The 15476-nt window shown below is 37.3% G+C and overlaps 1 protein-coding gene across 10 annotated transcripts in view; it reads right to left on the bottom strand.

The window, feature by feature from the left end:
• The window catches only part of CCDC91 (coiled-coil domain containing 91), a 341211-nt gene that overhangs the window by 164521 nt on the left and 161214 nt on the right, over positions 1-15476 (bottom strand). The gene's annotated exons all lie outside the window — the stretch shown is intronic.

Raw genomic sequence — 15476 nt, 5'->3', positions numbered from 1 at the left:
GACCATTATATAGGTCAGTCAGATGGTAGAGTTTCTTCTTGGATGTACAAGGGGAAAAAAAAAATCTTTTTAAGAGAACCTTTTGAATATTCTATATTAATATGTGGACATTCAAGAGGTTCTATAAAGTTTTAGTACTTATCTATCTCATTGGTTTCTATAATACAGAAAGTGAAAATTCAGATTCTCAGGACTTCAGGAGATCCTGTCCAGAATGGTGTTCAAACACGCTCTCAGGCTAGGACTGCCTGCTCCTGTTTTGTCAATAAACTGATGATTTCACTTTTTTGACTATCAAGGTATTATTCTCTTTGTACAGATTAATGCAAATTGCTATTACTGATTACTGAAGTCAGTAATCGTTAAGTATGTTATGTTTATAATGAACGTATTCTGGTTTGCCTCTCTGCAACATGTTCCTTTTCTTTTTTAGAGTTTGCCATACTGTTTTTGCAGAAGGAATAAGCATATTCTGGGCAAAAAGCCAAGAAAAAGTAGCTCTTACCAAGCTAAATTAGGTTATTACATTTTCACTGTGTTTTTAAAGCACAGCTGTATCTTTTGGGTTATGAGAATTAGTATATAATACTTAACTTTATACTTTTCTTCTTATGTAAGGGAAAATGCCCCTTCAAAATGCAGACTTGTCTAATTAGCTCATTTTCTCCATTTTGAAAATCAGTAAAAGTAAATGCATTGCTTATTATAATTTTATTTTTTTTATTTTTTCCCGAGTTTAATGGTTTATAGTGACCATTATCAGATGTCTCTTACTTTTTTCTGTGTCAGAATTTGGTAGATGAGAAAAAAAATAAAATCACTTTTGTTTTGATTTTACACTAAAACAATTACATTAATATTGTTTCTTAATGCTTTTCAATACTATTTTTATGACAGGTAATAAGTATCAATGAAAGATGACATATAGTTTATTTTCTCTGTGCTTAAGAAAATTACACCACTAATGCTATTCTCTCAGTAACTGAAGAAGACTGATTAAAATTATGCTGGGATTTTGTTAAGTAGATACGCAGTAAGATTACAGTATCTTACAGAGTTCCTTGAAGCCTACAATCTAAATAGTCAGTAATATTCTAAGACTTTTTTAGTGTCTGTAAAAATTGGGTATGCAACTTCTATATGCATGTATAGTAAGCTAATACTGATCTAGAAAACAAATTCATAAACTATTAAATGTATGTTTCCTTAATTTAAAGTGCTCAAAAATTTCTTGAAAGAGTACACAAAGTATCTTCTATCCTTAATTCATGCATCACAAGAAAGGAAAGTGTCCCTAGTATACTAAAACAGCTTCAAAAAGAAATCAAATATTAAGGTTTTTCATGTACAATAATGTTAACTTGTCCAAAAATCAATTTCAACATCAATTCTGCACAATTTAGATTTTTGTAACACAAGCCTCTATCTCTGGTTGTTTATTTTTTTTTTCCAAATTAACTCAAGTGGGAAAAGTCCTTTAAGTCTATAATTTTCTAAATATCTGTATTTTATGGTTTCCTTGGGGTCTGATGTGGTTTTGTTTTGATAGTCATCTTCCCTGCTGAGTTGCCACACTGTAGCCCTTGAAATATGCTGCTATTGGTGAATCTAATTCAACTTTTACTTCAGCTGACCTATCTCAAGGCACTCATCAGTTAATTTTGAAAATCTCCCTGGATAATGCCCCTTATATTTTAGGAGTATTTCCTATTGTAATGCACCCCAAGGAAATAGAACAAAAATTTTCTTACTGTCTAACACTGCAGTTCATTGAATACCCCGATTTGGACAGACCATCAGTATAAACTGTTGGCATTCTTCCAAAGTAGTACTGATTCTTGACGGCCACCATAATTTGGGAAGCTAAAGGATGGAGAAACAAAAGGAAACAAGAAAATCCATTTGTCTCACTCTCAGTCTCATTCCCTGAAGCCTGAAATGGACAATTTAATAAATGTAAATTCAGCAAGTAAAGAAAAAGCAAGAGGAGGAAACACATTGCAAGCTATACATTGATTACAGTTTTTAAAAAGAATCAGTAAGTAGAAGCTGTATAGGAGGCTTATATTTTGATTTAAGATTGAACGTAGCAATTAGCAAAAAGGTGATTGTTTATGTTTGGTAGCTGTACTCAACTTTAAACTATGTTTCTCTCTAGAGTTTTATGAAATACGAAAAAAGACCTTTCATGATAATTAGATTACTGAAAAACAGAAAGTCCAGTATAATTGCACCCAAAATAGTTTGAACCAATCTAAGACCAAAAACTTCTTAATTTGGGCTGAATGTTATTGTTATGTCTCCTAGAGAGCAAAGTTTATAGAGATTCCTGTCAGTTCTGGAACTTTTTTTTAATTGATTCAGCCTTACATGGTAACATTAGGTGGTTATAAATAAGTGGGTAATACCACCCTTCAGTATAGCAGTTTGTGTGGTATGAAGCCAGTCATAGTTGTGGGTCTTCCAAATCAAACAATGTTTGTAATGTTATTGGACTGGATGCTTTTTTAAATCTTTGTAGAGAAATAAGAAAAACTCTGTTGAACAAGCATGATTTATAAAGTAGATATGGATTGATTTACCACTATTAAATGCCGTCATTAACCTAAAGAGCTGACTTCCTTACTGAGGGAAATTGGTGATACAGCTGACAACAAAATGAAGTATTTGCTTTTCTTATTCTGAAGCAGATTGAGACAATGGGTAAGCTCCTTTATATGAAGGATTACCACTATTTTAATACTGTGCCATTCAACATTTTCAAATAGAGTCAAGGCTTATAGCATCTAAAGTCTTTATGATCTGTTGTTTGGTGATCAGCAGGAAAGAACAGACCAAGTTCAGCTTGTTAGCAAACTATTGTTTCCATGGTAAGAACCAACATACTCTCTCATTCTTGTGGTCAATATTAGGAGCAAGATCCAAACAGTTAAACAGTTTGAATGGGCAGGAGAAGAAAATACTGTGTCAACCCTGAAACTAGCCATCATGTGTAGAATTATTTAGTCTGTTTCATCAACTTAAATCTCTAATTTCTCCTGTATTGAGGTCACTACGCCCATCACCACCTAGTTCAGTCCTCACTGGTATTACCACAATTGGCAATAAAGCAAAAAGCATATTTGTTGCTAGACCACAATCCGCCTGCTTAGAAAAATTGTGCCACCCTTTCCTACCCACTAAAAAAACCCACAGTGAAAGCATACTATACTTGTTTGCCTTTTAAGGTTTTATAGGAAAAATCATGGTATAGAAATCATTTCGATTTCCTTTCAAGAAAATTTACTAAAAAGTAGACATTTAAAACTCCTGCTGTTAAACAAAAAGCCTGCTATAGAGTACCTTTTTTCCCCAACCTATTGTAATATATTTCTCCTTTTGGATGACAGTAGCAGAGGCCAAGTTCTAAAGTATTTTTTCCCATTTATAGAATCTGTCTATTGGCAAACTCTTCAGGCAGTTGTAGGCAGAAATGTAAAGTTTTCTCCAGGTTCATCAAGTAGGCATTCTGATAAAAGTACTGTACCTGCCATCTCAAGTCATGCAATCCTGTGCATGCAGTGAATTAGTAGTATCCACTTTACTAACCTTCTCTAATTGTTACAGGTTTTATGCATCTAAATAGACACTGTACTAGGTGACCTGGTGTTTTTCTGGGTTGGGTATTTTTGTTTTAAATATTTGGTCCTGCTGTTTTTTAAATCCTATGGAAGTACTTTTCAATTTGCAATCAGTGATCTATTTTTCAGGTACCTTTTTCCAGGTTTAATTGATTTGTATGTTAAGTGCATTTGCATAAGCAGCAGTGCTACACTGGAGACATCTTTGTGAAATCATGTTAAAAGGTTTAAGACAGATTTTTGATTCACAAGAGCAACTCTTTTTAAATCAGTTTTTGCATACATCTGCAAGAGCAATTTATGAACAGTGCTTTTACTTCAAGTGGTATTTTCCTACAGTATTTTAGTTTCCCTTATTTAATGTTAAAATAAATAAATATTTGAGTTCATAGAAATTCTAGAGAAAACAATATTGCACAAAGAAATCACCTAGTTAATCATGGAAAACTGCACAAGTGTTGGGAGTTTGGTTAAGCTGTGAGAGAAACGTCCAAGTAGTCCTTTTTAAAGCCATTACAAGCATACTTGCAGCACTTTAAATCAGTCAAACCTCATCAACAAGAACTAGGGCTGTATTCTTCAGCTGGTAGCTAATGTACACACATTTTGTGGGGATTTGAAAGAGTGGACAAACAAGGTCCATAAATTCTCTCAACGCCAAGTTCAAGAACTCTGAACTTTACCCAAAACAAATAGTTTCTGAGGACAAAAGTATTGCCATTTGAAAATAATTCGATTTTTCCACTTGGCTTTCTTAGAACTTCAGTATTCAAGACTTCTATGGATCATTCTGAAACATAATTTTATTTCTAACGTAATCAGTACCTTCTCCGCAATGTTGCCAAAGTACATAAAGTTAAAGCATATGTTGTGGGTTAACCCCAGTAGGAGATAAATTCAATGGGGCAAAAGTTTTCCTAAAGCTTTTGGTCCTCTTCCTAAGTTTGTGCTGTGTTGTTGTTTTTCTGTGTTTATTTTAATTTTTAATAAATACATAAAAAGAAAAAGACAGGCTTTGCAGCACTACTGGATTTATCCCATCAACATGGTTTTGTGGAGACTACTTGAAGGAATGAGAAAGCAGTTAAATCATGCCACTTCACTTACTTTCAGTACCTCTACTCAGAGTACCAATATTTGAAAGGCAGAGCTTTATCATAAGGATTTTGTTTGTTTATTTGTATTTTGCTAAAATTACTGAGAAAATTTATAATAATAAGTTAGCTGTATTAATAGCAATTACTTGATACAGACATTAAGTAATCTAGGAAGTCGTACAGTCAGTCCTGAACTTCCCTTAAGCAGGAACTGACACAGTTGTCTCTAAGCTATGGAAATCCAGAGCTGACAGTGTAAACAAACGTGTTCTATGAGGCATCTGGGAAACTTAGTTTCACTTGTAGTTTCACCATAGGTTTACATTCTGGCCTTAGGACTGAAGAATATGAAAAAATACAGCCGTCAGAATCATTCACATAACATGGTACAAGTATTGCTTTACAATATGAAGCACCTTCTTAAATGATGTGCAGTAACATGTGTGTATCTAGCCTATAATCATTATTGACCTTAGAATCTTTGGCACGATTTAATATCTCACTGCCCCCTACCCTGAACCGTAGAAACAGTTTGCAAAATTTTAATCAATAGACTCTCAGAAATCTCGGGTGGATGGCCAAACAACTAAAAGCTAGGTGCAGAGCTGGAAGGCTGCAAGTGAGCAAAGACAGGATTCTGTAAACAAGGTCCTCATCTGAGCACCAAAGAAGGACAAATACTGTTGTTTTGGAACAGCTACTTGGAATTGCATGTCCTATAGTGCAAAGCATGACTCTGGTACAGTAGTTGAACCAGTAGTTGAACAACCGGTAGTCAGTCTGGAATCCTCTCTCACCAGATTTGCTGGAACCAGGTACTGCATCAGATTGGTCAGCATATTAGCATGTCATTCCTTATGAGTAATTTAATATCTACTCTTAAAAATAGCTTGCAGTAAAACCTAACTGTATTGCAGATGAACTCCAAAAATTATTCCAAGAAAGTTCCTTACTATCTCACATTAAAATCTTCAGCCTAGCCTCTTCACAATCCTGGAGTTATTTATAATCGACTATGACTTTGTTACGTTTGAGACAGATGCAGGCAAACAGCCAGAAATGTTCTGGAACAAAAATTCCTCAATTAGTTCTCTTTGTAAAAAGCGTGCATCCTTTTCTGAGTCCTGGACTTTGTCAGCAATGGTGGCTGCACCCATTACTGTTGGACAGCTATTACATAGGGAATGGCATTCTTTCCACTGGCAGTCAGAGGGGACTGACCATTCCTTTCTTCAGCAGTAATACAACAGTGTCAGACAATTGCACCAAATGGGAGCCCTGAAGGAATTTCAGTCTGGTTTTATGTATCCATGTCTAGATATAGTCAAAGATCTAGTTTGAAACTATAATACTAAAAGGAACACAGATTTCTGTTCCACTTCTCTTTCCCAAATGAAGACATATTTTTTCCATCTCTTCACACTAAAGTTGAGGGAGAATATCTGTCTCTGCAATTAGAAGCAATCAATCATTTTTGCTCGTTGACCACTTGCAAAATAGCTACAGTAGGGATTTGTTCATATTAGAGTTCAGAATAATTTAATTAAAAATACAGATAGCTGAAATGTAGCAATGGACAATTACATTTCTCTTTCAGTCCTAGCTAAATTAATTTCTATTTTATTAATTAAAGCAGTGTTAATGCTGCTAATTGAAGTGGTTTAGGCAAGAACTTATGCAACCTGTGTAGTTGATTTCATTATGGAAGGAAAAAAAAAGTGGAATGAACACCTGAAATAATAATTGTTTCTTATATTACTGTCTGATACAGAAAAACTATGACATGCACGTAGCAAATGTTTTGTATAAATTGCATCTTCTCATTGTGCAACCGCATGATAAGCCGTTCTTTGGGATAGCATTGTAGTAATAATCAGCAAGCAAATAGGCAATTACTATCCAAATCCTGATTATTTATCCATCTAGTGGAGCTTGTTTTTCCTCTTGGAAAGCACTCCCAAGTGCTTTACTTGGGAACCACTCCCAAGTAATCCAGCTGCTATGCAAAAATTTAATTAAAAACATAAAATGATAGTTTGACTACATATTTTTATTGAAAATAAGTAAAGCATCGAATGTTTGCTAATGTGAAAGTGTAGCAAAGAAACTGCCTGACAAGCAAAGGAGTACAAGTACAACTGAACGCTTTTGACATTCATAAAATACAGTTATTGCAAGATGGCGTCCCTTATTTTTCTTTAAAAAAAAAGAAGTTCATTGAGCAAACCTGGGAAGTTGATGAGCCGGTTATAAGTGCTCCCAACTCTTACTGCTTTCAGTGGAAAAACTGGCTGTTAAACACATTAAGATCTGGTATTATCCTGTATTTAATTTTATTATATTGATTTGCCCTTTTTTCCTCAAATCATAGAATCATAGAATAGAATCATAGAATGATTTGGATCAGAAGGGATCTTAAAGATCATATAGTTCCAAGCCTGCTGCCGTGGGCAGGGTTACCTTCCACTGGACCAGGTCGCTCAGAGCCCTGTCCAACCTGGCCTTGAACACTTCCAGGGAGAGGGTATCCACAACTTCTCTGGGCAACCTGTTCCAGTGCCTCACCACCCTCACAGTAAAGAATTTATTCCTAATGTCTAATCTAAATCTACCCTCTTTCAGTTTAAAACCATTACCCGTTGTCCTATCACTACACTCCCTGATAAAGTGTCCCTTCCTATCTTTCCCAGTGGCCCCCTTAAAGTACTGGAAGGCTGCTATAAAGTCTCCCCAGAGACTTCTCTTCTCTAGGCTAAACAGCCCCAACTCTCAGCCTGTCCTCACAGGGGAGGTGCTCCAGCCCCCTGATCATCTTCATGGCCCTCCTCTGGACTCGCTCGAGCAGGTCCATGTCTTTCTTATCCTGGGGGCCTCCAGAGCTGAACACAGTACTCCAGGTGGGGTCTCAGAGCAGAGTAGAGGGGGAGAATCACCTTGCTTAACTTGCTGGCTACACTTCTTTTGATGCAGCTATCAAGCTATTGCCACTCCAAAAAAAACCCCTGTTGACCATTTGGCAAGTATTGTAATTACAAAGACAAGATAAAATGTTCGTTACACTATTAAGACTTCTTGCATCTTATCCTCGAAAAATGCCAATATAACATTAGAAATAAACCTCTACTTATAATCTGCCAGTGGTACTTTAAATGCTTGGCAATTATTTTTACCAAAACAAGCAATTAAAAAAATGGACTGTTGGCTTTCTGGTGAGATGTTTCAGTTGGCAAAATTTGATGGCCTCCACTGTTGGTGGTTTTCATTAACCAACATTTTCATTTCATTAATAAGCAAAGGAAGATTCACACTGCAAATACATTCACAGCACCAGAAAGTTACATCTCAATATTTTATATTATCATACCCATTAAAATGCCAATATTAGTTGCATAGAATTACTTTGGGCAATCAAGGAACTTATGAGAAAGTACTGAACACCTGGTATGGCCTGAAATGTTACAGACTTTGAGAGTTTACTTGCAAGATATTTGTGAAACAACTTATGCATATATACAAAATTTGCTTTTCTGAGTTGCACAAACTATTACTAAGCCTTTAAAGTAGTGGAAACATCTGTTTTGAAAATATGTATTAAGAAGTGTGTCCATATGTTGAAAAAATTAGATGAATATTTGCAAAAATACTCAGGAGAATTTTGACTTTAATCCGTTGATCCATATCTCAGTATACTATATACATTAAAAATAACATTATTTATTAGTATATTATAATGGCATATCACATCAGTATGTTATTTGCATGAGTGAAGAAACTGAAAACAGAATTCCAAAACTGAAGATTTTCTGATTTATTGTGAGTTACTACGTATGAGGGAGAGTAATTGGTTTTACTTTTAAATAATTTAGGCAAATACGTACATTTCTTAAACATGGAGAAATTAGGCCTGTATTGACTTTCTTTTCTAGACTGCATATTTGTTTAGAAATAGAACTTCTACTTGGTAGAACAGTAAACTGACATTAATACTCAATGTAAAAAATGTAAAGAGTTTGAAAAGTTAATTTATATACTATAAGTATCTTTTTAGGATACTCATTTTGGAAAAACACAACAAAAGAAAAAAGTACTTAGAGGACTGTACTCATGAAAGTAAATTTACAGAGTCTCAGTACAACACGACAGATCATTATCGCAGAGATTAAAAGGAAACTAGTTTTCAGTTTTCTAATTTTGTGTATTTTGTGGACTTGATAGAATTCCATTCTTAATCAGTTTTATTATCCTCAGCCATTCATCTTGCTGTTTGCATGGCTCTCATACACAATGGCCAGCAAAGAAATATTTAGACAAAGAAACTAATAGTCTGGAAGAATAGATAAATGTGCTAAATTACATTTGTAATTAATTTTTAATCCATTTCATTGGCTAGACATCAGGATTTAAGATGCCTACTCCTGAATGATATTTTTCTCTTTTTGATAGATAAAAACACTGTATTTCCGTATCTTCTTTTCATGGCCTTTGCGTAGATAGCTAGAATAGAAAGTTCTAAACTATGGTCTGGTGATAATTGGCATAATCCAATGCTAAATCAAATCAATCCAGTTGTTTTAAAATCAATTAAATCCTTTCCATGTAGTTCAGTGCACGTGGAATTAACCTTAAACTGGAATAATTTAGATAGAAGATCTTCGAAAGCATTTTTAAATTATAAGATAGCCTGTATCATAGATATATTAAAGGAAATTCTTATGTACGTTAGGTACAAAAATTATCCCTTTGCTTGTTTCTGACAAGCTCTCTACAACTACCTCAAAGGAGGATGTAGCGAGGTGGGTGTCGGTCTCTTCTCCCAAGTAACAAGTGATAGGGCGAGAGGAAACAGCCTCAAGTTGCACCAGGGGAGGTTTAGATTGGATATTAGGAAAAATTTCTTCACTGAAAGGGTTATCAAGCATTGGAACAGGCTGCCCAGGGAAGTGGTTGAGTCGCCATCCCTGGAAGTATTTAAAAGACGTGTGGATGTGGTGCTTAGGGACATGGTTTAGTGGTGGACTTGGCAGTGTTAACAGTTGGACTCGATGATCCTAAAGGTCTTTTCCAACCTAAATGATTCTGTGATTCTATTCTATGACATGGTTTTCAAAGATGAAATAATAAATTGAGGTGAAAAGAGTTTTCTAACTACTTGGGCCAAAAGTAGCAGATTACTATTGGACTGATGCCTTTTACGAACAGTTGGAACAAGCACAAAGTATCTAGTAAAATTCTATGTCATCTCTCTCTTGCTGTGTTGAGGAAATTTTTTGGCCAAGACAGCTTCCTATAATGTGGTTGGTACACACTCAAGCTAGTGGTGCAAAATTTTTTTAAATGTTTGAGTAATACAATGAGTATGTTAACATTTTAGAAGGATGAGTCTCATGTGTTGTCAAAACCTAATTATTGGAAGTATTTTATAAATTTAACAATATAAAATATTTTAAGCAATTATCACATTTTGTATTTACCTTGGTAGGGAAACCAAAATAATGTGTAAGTAAGAAAAAAATGCTTGTCAATAAGACAAAATAAAAGATTACTATAATTCCAGTTTAACTGAAAAAGTAATAAATCCTAAACAATCTAAGTAGCAGCAAGTAATTTAGTTCTAAAACATTTTCAGTTTTGATCAATTCAAAGTCCCTGTAGTACAGATGAGGAAGGTTTTTTTGAGACATTATTTTGAGACATATCTTGATAACATCATCTTCATTTTATAAGCAAAGACAGACCAACAGTTTGCATAACTGGAAAACTAGACCAGCTATACTGTAGATAATATAGGAATCTCCTGACAAGTGTAGGTCACATACAGACATCATCTTTCAAATACTTTTGTCACAATGCCACTAAACAAGTCATGGCAGCCCTCAAACTGTGTAGATTTCATCCAGACCATGTTGTTAAATGTCTTTTGTATTTGTGTTTAGTGCTTATACTTTTAAAATACTGCACTTTGTGTAATCTATTTATGTGACTAATTATTAGATGAGGTACACAGTAAAGTGGAAATCATATGTACCAAGTATCTGTGGAGCAACTGTTTTGATATCTGAAAATACTATCTTTCAGTGTTTTCCCATCTGAATTTCGATTCCTTACCCACAAAGAGTGGAGTAGAGCATGAGCAAAACACCTTTCAGTTGCTACCATGGGGTTTAAATCCCTCTCAATTTTCAATCAGTTTGACTTGGCTGTTATTCTGTACTGTGGACCCATTACTGTATCATTGCATAGCCTCAGGGAAAAAAAACTCATTTTATGCATCTGTGGTCCAGTCAAGAGTCATTCTTGTCACTGCACGACTTTGTAGCAGCGCTTATTGTCATCAATGTCATAGTCCCGCTACTGCCAATTACATCGTTCTAACTTGTCTACAAATCTGGCCTCTGTGGTACTATCTGGGGAAAGCTAACTTACAGAAACTTTAGGGTTTTTTCCTCAGTTATTATCAGAATAATTGAGGTTGGAAAGGACTTCAGGAAATCACCTAGTCCAACCTCCTGCTCAGGGCAGGATTAACATCGATTTCAGAGCAGGTAGCTCAGAGCTTTATCAAATCTGACCTTGAAAACCTCCAGGGACAGAGATTCCACAACATATTCCAATGCTTATCTGTCCTCTCATTTTCTACTGTTCTGATATAAAGCTCTGGAAAAGTCTGTTCTCTTTTATACTCATCTGTCAGCTTTATAGTCTTGAAATGCAGAAATCCTATTGGAGCAGATACACTTTTAAAAAGGATGCACCAGAGAAGATAAAATTTATAAAGCAACTGAGGTAGAGCATTGCTGCAGACATTAGAACATAATGAACTGAGCTGCATTCTCAGTTTTCTCCTGCTAGTGCAGTCTAAGATCAGTAACAGCCACTCATTACCAAGGAGAACAGAGAGAGTCCAATCTGATATATCCTGTGACAAATATATCCTAGCCTTCTTACAGTAATGTCACATCACCAAAGATTTTTTTTCCTCCTGCGAGTACTGTAGAGTGTCCTTCCTACCCAAGAACAGACAGGCAAGAGTAGGGGGAAGTAGCAGGAGGGGAGCCAGGAGTCTGCTGTGCAAGAAACAGAGAGGAAGGCAAATGAAACATTATGCAGGGATGTCACTCATTTTCTGAAACAGCAAAGTTGATTGACCACAAAATTCAAGCAGTCTTCTTCACACTACACAACAGCATTAATCTGAGGACAAATTTGCTTGCTGTGCATTTTCCCTGCTACATCTCATACGTAGATGCAACGGCCACTCTTCAAATTTCAATTTCCTTTGGGTTTTGTATTTCTCTTAGATTCTTTTATTGTTTTCTCAAGATCCTTGCTCTTTTCTATTGTTTGCTGTTACTGTTATTTAAAATTTTTGATCTCCATAACCAGATATTTCCATAGGAGTATGCTTCAGTATTGGCAGATTACCCATACATATGAAAAATGTAAGTGCATGAGGCAGGTAATGGTGACATAGTGACATCCTCAAGACTTCTAGAATTCTGGGGTGGAAGGGCAGGCTAAGAACCTCAGAAGGACTCTCCCAGTATCACCTATGTATTGGTTAAACAGCTTCTGTATCTCATACAAAACCATGTCTAAGACTGCCTGATATTAGTCAGATTGCAATCAGTGCTGCTTACTGTAGTGCTAGTTTGTGCAGTATGGACTTCGAGAACACTAATGACACTTCTGTTGACAATGGTTCTGTCAACATTTGCAGATTATATATTAAGTGACTGGAAAAAGGGAAACATTGCACCCATTTTTAAAAAGGGTAGAAAGGAGGACCTGGGAACTAGCAACCTGTCAGCCTCATCTCTATGCCTGGGAACATCATGGAACAGATCCTCCTAGAAGCTGCCTTAAGGCACATGGAGGACAGGGAGGTGATTCGAGACAGCCAGCATGGCTTCACCAAGGGCACGTCTTGCCTGATCAACCTAGTGGCCTTCTGTGATGGAGTAACTACATCAGCGGACAAGGGAAGAGTAGATGTCATCTCTCTGGACTTCTGTAAAGCCTTTGACACAGTCCCCCACAACATCCTTCTCTCTAAATTGGAGACATATGGATATGATGGGTGGACTGTTCAGTGGATAAGGAATTGGTTGGATGGTCGCATCCAGAGAGTAGTGGTCAACAGCTCAATGTCTGGATGGAGATCAGTGACGAGTGGTGTCCCTCAAAGGTTGGTATTGGGACCAGTACTGTTTAATATCTTTATCAGTGACATAGACAGTGAGATCAAATGCACCCTCAGCAAATTTGCAGATGACACGAAGCTGAGTGGTGTGGTTGACACACCTGAGGGATGGGATGCCATTCAGAAGGACCTAGACAAGCTCCAGAAGTGGGCCCATGTGAACCTCATGAGGTTCAACAAGGCCAAGTGCAAGGTCCTGCACCTGGGTCAGGGCAACCCCCGGAATCAATACAGGCTAGGGGATGAAGGGATTGAGAGCAGCCCTGTGGAGAAGGACTTGGGGGTACTGGTGGATGAAAAACCAGACATGAGGCAGCAATGTCCACTCGCAGCCCAGAAGGCCAACTGTATCCTGGGCTGCATAAAAAGAAGTCTGGCCACCAGGTTGAGGGAAGCAATTCTGCTCCTCTACTCTGCTGTGGTGAGACCCCACCTGGAGTACTGCATCCAGCTCTGGAGTTCTCAGTACAAGAAAGACATGGACCTGTTTGAGCGGGTCCAGAGGAGGGCCACAAAAATGATCAGAGGGCTGGAACATCTCTCCTATGAGGAAAGGCTGAGAGAGTTGGGGTTGTTTAGCTTGGAGAAGAGAAGGCTCCAGGGAGACCTTATTGCAGCCTTCCAGTACTTAAAGGGGTCTTACAGGAAAGATGGGGACAAACTTTTTAGTAGGGCCTGTAGCAATAGGACAAGGGGTAATGGTCTTAAACTAAAAGAGGGTAGATGCAGACTAGATATAAGGAAGAAATTTTTTACAATGAGGGTGGTGAAACACTGGAACAGGTTGCCCAGAGAGGTGGTAGATGCCCATCCCTGGAAATATTCAAGGTCAGGTTGGACGGAGCTTTGAGCAACCTGATCCAGTTGAAGATGTCCCTGCTCATTGCGGGGGTGGGGGTTGGACTAGGTGATCTTTAAAGGTCCCTTCCAACCAAAACCATTCTATGATTCTATGCTTCTAAGTACTAATGCCATTGGTATTTTGTGCAACAGACCATCAGTCGTGGTACTTTAAACAGCTTTAAAGCCACCAGATTCTTATTTAGATCACCAAGATCCAGAATCTTTTTCTTGCCACTTCTCTGACTTGAATGGAATTTTAGAGTTGTATTGTTAGAGAGATAGGTCCTTTGCTAGCAACAAAAATCATTGGAGTCTTTCATACCAACCTCTGAGATCCTATTCATATTTTTCAGGCCTTAACGAGTCTCATGGAATGTATTTCAAGCTACAAAGTTTACTTCCAGCACCTGCTCAAGATCATAGGATTTCCATTCTCTCAAGGTTCTAAGAAAGATCCTATAGGTGTGTCCATCTTAGCATTTTAGTTTAGATCAGGAGTGTGCTTTTGAAGTGAATCTCTCAGTTGTCCCACTTACAGCACTTCAAGTCACGTTGTGGAATATTTTTGGAACACATGAGCTGAATTCCTTTTGAATGAAATTCAACTGGAAGATGCCTGCCAGGTAGTGCACCTAATATTGCCAGCTGTTAATTGTTTGGTGATAAGACCAGATAGAGCTAGTCATAGAATCATAGAATCATAGAATTATAGGTTGGAAAAGACCCTTAAGATCATCAGGTCCAACCATTAACCTAACACTACCAAGTCCACCACTAAACCATGTCCCCAAGTGCCACGTCTACACGTCTTTTAAATACCTCCAGGGATGGTGACTCAACCACTTTCCTGGACAGCCTGTTCCAATGCTTGACAACCCTTTCGGTGATGAAATTTTTCCTAATATCCAATCTAAACCTCCCCTGGTGCAACTTGAGGCCATTTCCTCTTGTCCTATGGCTTGTTACTTGGGAGAAGAGACCAACACCCACCTCGCTTCAACCTCCTTTCAGGTAGTTGTAGAGAGAGATAAGGTCTCCCCTAAGCCTCCTTTTCTCCAGGTTAAACAACCCCAGTTCCCTCAGCTGCTCCTCATAAGACTTGTTCTCCAAACTCTTCACCAGCTTCATTGCTCTTCTTTGGACGTGCTCCAGCACAAAGTAAACACCCTGGTAGTAGTTGTCTGAAAAAAAATCATGGTTTTTCACCTCTTGCCTCTACTCTTAAACAAGAGTCTCATAGAAGCAGTTGTGCTGAAAAGGACGTGAGAGTCCTGGTGGACAACAAATTGAACATAAGCCAACAGTAGGCTCTTGTGGGGAAAAAGGCCAACTGCGTACTAGGCTGTATTAGCAAGAGTGTTGCCAGTAGATTGAGGGGCAGTTTTACACAAATCTGATTTTATTAATTGGGATTAATGTAGTCACTGGGAAGTTTCATGTAATAGTGAACTCAGACCATGAAAAGACTACGCTAGCTGCCAGTGCTGACATTCAGTAGCTACTTTTCTGTTATGTAGATTATGAGCTAAGTATGAGGCCAACCCTGAAGTTTTCTTCATTGTGACAAAATGGCTCCACTGCTTGCTTTGCAGCTGTGGATGGAAGATTTCTTCTTCCAATGCCCCTGAGCAAGTGATACAGCATAGTGGTTTTGTGGCCAATAGCTGAGGTGGAAACAGGACTTGAGTCTTAAGTACAACAGAATCAGATCTTGTA

This window comes from Mycteria americana, chromosome 1 (assembly GCF_035582795.1).
Source record: "Mycteria americana isolate JAX WOST 10 ecotype Jacksonville Zoo and Gardens chromosome 1, USCA_MyAme_1.0, whole genome shotgun sequence".
Taxonomy (NCBI): Eukaryota; Metazoa; Chordata; class Aves; order Ciconiiformes; family Ciconiidae; genus Mycteria; species Mycteria americana.
The sequence above is the reverse complement of the archived record's forward strand: the minus strand, read 5'-3'. Positions and strand labels throughout refer to the sequence as shown.